General features: G+C 38.2%; 1 protein-coding gene across 4 annotated transcripts in view; it reads left to right on the top strand.

Moving 5' to 3' along the window:
• LOC146481170 (beta-1 adrenergic receptor-like) overlaps positions 1-1,295 on the top strand; it is a 9,409-nt gene extending 8,114 nt beyond the window's left edge. For all 4 annotated transcript variants that reach the window (XM_085108847.1, XM_085108845.1, XM_085108844.1 and 1 more), the window contains one exon: positions 1-1,295. This exon is cut by the window's left edge and continues 3,453 nt beyond it. The gene's annotated coding sequence lies outside the window, so the exon portion shown is untranslated.
• The last annotated feature ends 3,473 nt before the right edge of the window (positions 1,296-4,768 follow it).

The following is a 4,768-nucleotide window of genomic DNA, read 5'->3' as shown; positions in this document are numbered from 1 at the left end:
TTTACAAAACATTTTCTTTGGCTCAGATAACTGTGAGCCTGCATAGAAGCGAGATCACAAGTTAGCTGAACTTTCTAAGGTGTATTCTTCAGCGGCCTGGGCCTGGGTCTGTTTCTATTGGTAGCATGGTGTCTGGTTGTCTGGGAACTCTGTTGGTCTGGATACAGGTCTCGTAGTAGCTGCTGTTGGGCTTGGATGGCTTTGTTGTCAGCTTCTAGGTTCTTTTCCTGCTGTTTAGTCATCAGCGTTAGTAGTTCCGCGTGGGCTCGGTGACTGATCTGTTCCAAGAAGGTCTGGAATTTCCTGTCGAGCCGTATATGAGGTTTCGGTCTGTACTGTACTGTACACAGCAGGGGCACGTAGAGTTCTAAGCGTGTTCCCTCGTGCAAATAATCATTCTTGTTACGAACATAGAAGCTGAGGACTCGTAGACTTTATTAAAACTGCCGTCATTGTATGATGGGAGAAATTAGACGTTTATCACTCGAGAAAATTTCAAATAACGAGTTGTAAAAAAAAAAATGCTATTGCGTATACTGAAAAATCATTTTCTAAAATTGTATTTGTGCAATTAACAAATTGCACAATTGTCTATTAATCATATATTTTATCTTTGTAAGTACAATATTGCAATGCACGACATCTGTTCGAAGATATAATGCATAAACAGTGTGATACAACTAATACCAGTCCGTTCAGGCCTGCTAATGAATAGAAATAAAGCTATAGGATCAATTAGTTTTTGACTGTGCCTCGTATCTCTTTTATGAAGTAAACTGGAGAGGCAGAAAGTGCGTTCTGGTTAATAGAAAAATAACAACCGCAAAGGAAAATCAGGAACATCGAACATTCCGAAACATCTCGGAACATAAAATAGAAAGAGATAAATTATTAAAAAAAATGCATATATAATGTATATGAAAACTGAAATGAGACAAACTAAATAAATAAATAAATAAATAAATAAATAAATAAATAAATAAATAAACAAACAAATAAATAAATAAAAAAATAAATAAATCAGTTAAAATAAAATAAAAGAAATATCAGTGTGTAAAAAGGGTCTTCTTCTAGAAGACATCCGGCCACATTATATAAATGAAGAGTGAAAAGCCTGCGCGGCTAACTCGCGCGTGTTTTTAGCCTTTTAAATTTAGCTTGCACGAGATATCTTTTAGAATTAAATTGTTTTTGTTTTTTTTAAGGCCTGCGCTACACCGGTGTATTTGAGTAGATTTGAGGATTTGATAGACCCTTGTACTTAACCATGTTATTGTTATGTTTAATATTAAAGATCTTTTTTTTTTTATAACGAGTTCTCTTTCTCTGATTTAAAAATCTCTTCATTTTTAATTTGACCACTTTCTTACTCTGTGTGCACGACGGTGTTTTTTGATCATGATGCCATAGAGGGCATTTTACTTTGCTAGGGGTTTGCTCGTTTAAGTGCGTGATTGTTTTAACTGCCTTTCTTGTTGAGATCTATGCAATGGAATCATTGCTTGGACCGTGCAATTAGCTTTATTCTGTATGTAGTTTAAAGAGTACCCAACGACCCTTTTGGAGAAAATTAATCGCATGTTGTTCTAAACAGTAGCTGAGTGTCCCCACGTCAATCATGCTTACTATTTAACGTTCCTGGAAAAAAATGCCCGCTCTTCACTGCCAGCGAGCAAGACTTTTAAGAAATGAAATTCCCAGCCAGCTTTTAGCTGTTTTAGTGTGATGTCTATCTACTAGCCAGCAAAGTTGAAAATAGCAAAAGGAAGACAATGCCAGCCAGTGCAAGAGAAATTTTTCCAGCTTGCCAGCAAGCGATAGCGTACACCAGTTTTTAGCCAGCCAGAGAAGTTTGCTAAAAAAAAAAAAGCTACACTAGTGATTTGAAATTACAATTGTTCTGTAGGTCCCTTGACGCCTTCTGTCCCGAGTTCAGATTGGACGTACGATGTTTACTCATTTAAGGCCTCTCTAAAAGTAGCACATTCCAATAATTTGCTTGAGCAATTACAGTTGTATTATCTTGTACTGTTTGTATATCGAATGATCTTTTGTCTAGAGAGTGCGGGGAATCAAGCTGGATTTCAAACAAGGGCCTGATAAACTTAAAACCTTCACACTTAGAAAGGCGCCCATTGACAACACTATTGTTCTAACATGTGCGTATTCTCAAACCTCAAGACGCACGACGTGGAAGACAAAATGACTTCATGTTCATATATATTTATATGTGGCTGAATCTCAGTTCAAGTCAGTAGAGGTGGAAGGACTAGTACGAAAGAGATCTGTCTCATATGGTCTAGGGGCCGACTTTCCCCCTCTCACTGTCTTGTCGTGGGACAAGGTATCAAACTGAGTAGCGGGAACCATCTCCGGCTGGCATAAGCGATCCGCGGGCCGAAATCTCGTGGTGCATCGTCATGGTACAAAGGTGTCCAGAGGTACCGCTGGTACCGCTGTCGGCTGTTTTTTTTTTTTTTTTTTTTTTTCACTCCTTCTTTTTCCGCCATTTTGTCTCAAATATGCCATGTGGAAGACAGTAACTAAATTTTAGTAACAGAATGATCACATTGACTTTAAGGCTGGCAAGTCGCCCAAAGACATCGTAGGGAAAGAAACGTTTCATTCATGTTCATGTCCCTTGTCATGTCTTTATCAAATTATCGACGGGTTTTGTGTACTATTTAAAACCGATTAAAAAAGAGAGTATTTCGAAACGCAACAGAGCTATTTTCAAGCACAATTTAATAATATCAGGAATTTCGTTAAAATGGGCTTTGGTGATGTGCGTAGTGAAACGTAACATTTTACTCACCTTTTCGTTGTCTTCGGAGCCGATTTGAGCGATTTCTTCCTTTACTTTTGTCGCCTTCAGGCGGACTGTGGTTCTCGGACATCACTTACAGTCCGCCTAGCTTAGTATCCCCTTTCTTGCTCCAAATTAAAAAAAAAAACTAATCTGACACAAGGACAATCACAAACCACTAATCCTAATGTGAATAACTCCTGATTCGCGGGGATTTTAGAAGTGGAAGTCTCGACGACTTCAAACAAAAGAGACACGCTCGTTATCACTTCAAGGCTTTTAGCCTTACGGCTGCTGTTGATCACGCCGCCGAGTTATTATGATATGAAATTGGTCTATATTACAGCATTTATATTGACAGCTGACATATACAGCGTGATATCAGTAGAGATAAAAAGAACAACACATGATCGAAAACAGTGGAGCCTCCGTTATTTCCAGGCGCGCTACTTGCCTTCAAATTTCTTTGGGAAAGATGGTGTTAGAGCGAAAAGTCAAATACGATTTTTTACGAGCCTGACAGGGGACCTGACAGGGAGGAAAAACAAACAAGACATTTTTTACCCAGCAATTCTCAGCAAGCTAGATAATTAGAAACGTTTCAGTCAGTTTTCAGTTTCCTGCCATCTCTATTCCAGCCTGCAGAGCTGATTTTTGGTCGAGCGGCCCCATCGGGTACTCCTGTAGTTTCATGGTAGTTTCATGTCCTGGTTGAAATTCCCGGGAGCTTCCGCCCCCTTACTCATTCGCACTTCCAGGCCGCAAAGTTTGCATTTACGTGAAGCCGTAGCGGATCATTGGCCAAGCATTTATAATAAAATGCATCCGTATATTGCCTGCATTTTTCCTATCTCACTGACAGTATCACTAACCAAGTCAGCCATTGCTTCACAAAATGGTAATAAAAACTGTTACCTAAAACACCCAACATATAACATCCAAAGGAAACTATAAACACATTGTATTTAAATTTTAAATCACATAAGAAGGTGGTAGCAAACGTTGTTATCACTGGCCACAGTGATTGTTTTTTTATTCATCATATATTCTTAAGCTGATTTATTTTATAGTTTCTTTTTTATAATTTAGTTTGTCTCATTGTCAGTTTTCATACAATTTTTTTCATATTTTTTAATTAATTTATTTCGTTCTATTTCAAGTTCCGGGATGTTCCGGAATGTTCCACTGATATTCCTGTTTTTTTCGACAATCCCCGTGGAACCTTTTTTTGTAAATAAACTGTGATAAGCGCCTCTATCAAACTGTCCGGTCTGCACCGGGTTTTCGGGGGGGTTTGTACCCTTTTTCCGTCATGTAAACCAGCTTTAAATTCTCCTTACAAAATCTCTAGTAAGTTTATCGGCAACAGCGTGATGTACATTAGATAAGATACATTAGTAAAAAAAAAAAAAGAAACAAAAGAAAAGAAAACTAGTGAAGGGAATTGGTGTTTTGGTCTCGGTGTCTTGGGCCGGGTTACACAAATCTGCAGCCATTCTCTGCGTTTCGAATGATTTTCGTGAGCGCTATATCCGATCATTCGAGTTAATGAGGTTTACCAAGGATGGGGAACACAAAGAGGGCACGAGAAAAGTTCAGAAGGCAGGAAACCGCTGCCGAAAACCTCCTCTAACCTTAAAATTCTTTATGTAACTGGGCCCAGAATATCAGCTGAGGTCTACTATGACCTACTATAGACCTTTTACCTAAATGGCGGCCGATAAATTATCATATTAATTTCATCAATATTAGCCTTACCAGCCTCGTTGGCATGTGCAAAATTCCATAGATTTTTTACCCTAAAAGAAGGTTAGTAGGTAATTAGCATGCATCTAACAGAATAATAGCTCGCCATCATTTCTCAAAAAGGTCTATGTTTATGTTTTGAAGCCTTTTATTATTGCCACATGTAAGTCTTGATAAATGTAATACAAGGTATTGCAAATTGACTTGAAAACTTGA

This window comes from Pavona decussata, unplaced genomic scaffold (genome assembly GCF_977016875.1).
Source record: "Pavona decussata unplaced genomic scaffold, jaPavDecu1.1 SCAFFOLD_51, whole genome shotgun sequence".
Classification (NCBI taxonomy): Eukaryota; Metazoa; Cnidaria; class Anthozoa; order Scleractinia; family Agariciidae; genus Pavona; species Pavona decussata.
The sequence above is the reverse complement of the archived record's forward strand: the minus strand, read 5'-3'. Positions and strand labels throughout refer to the sequence as shown.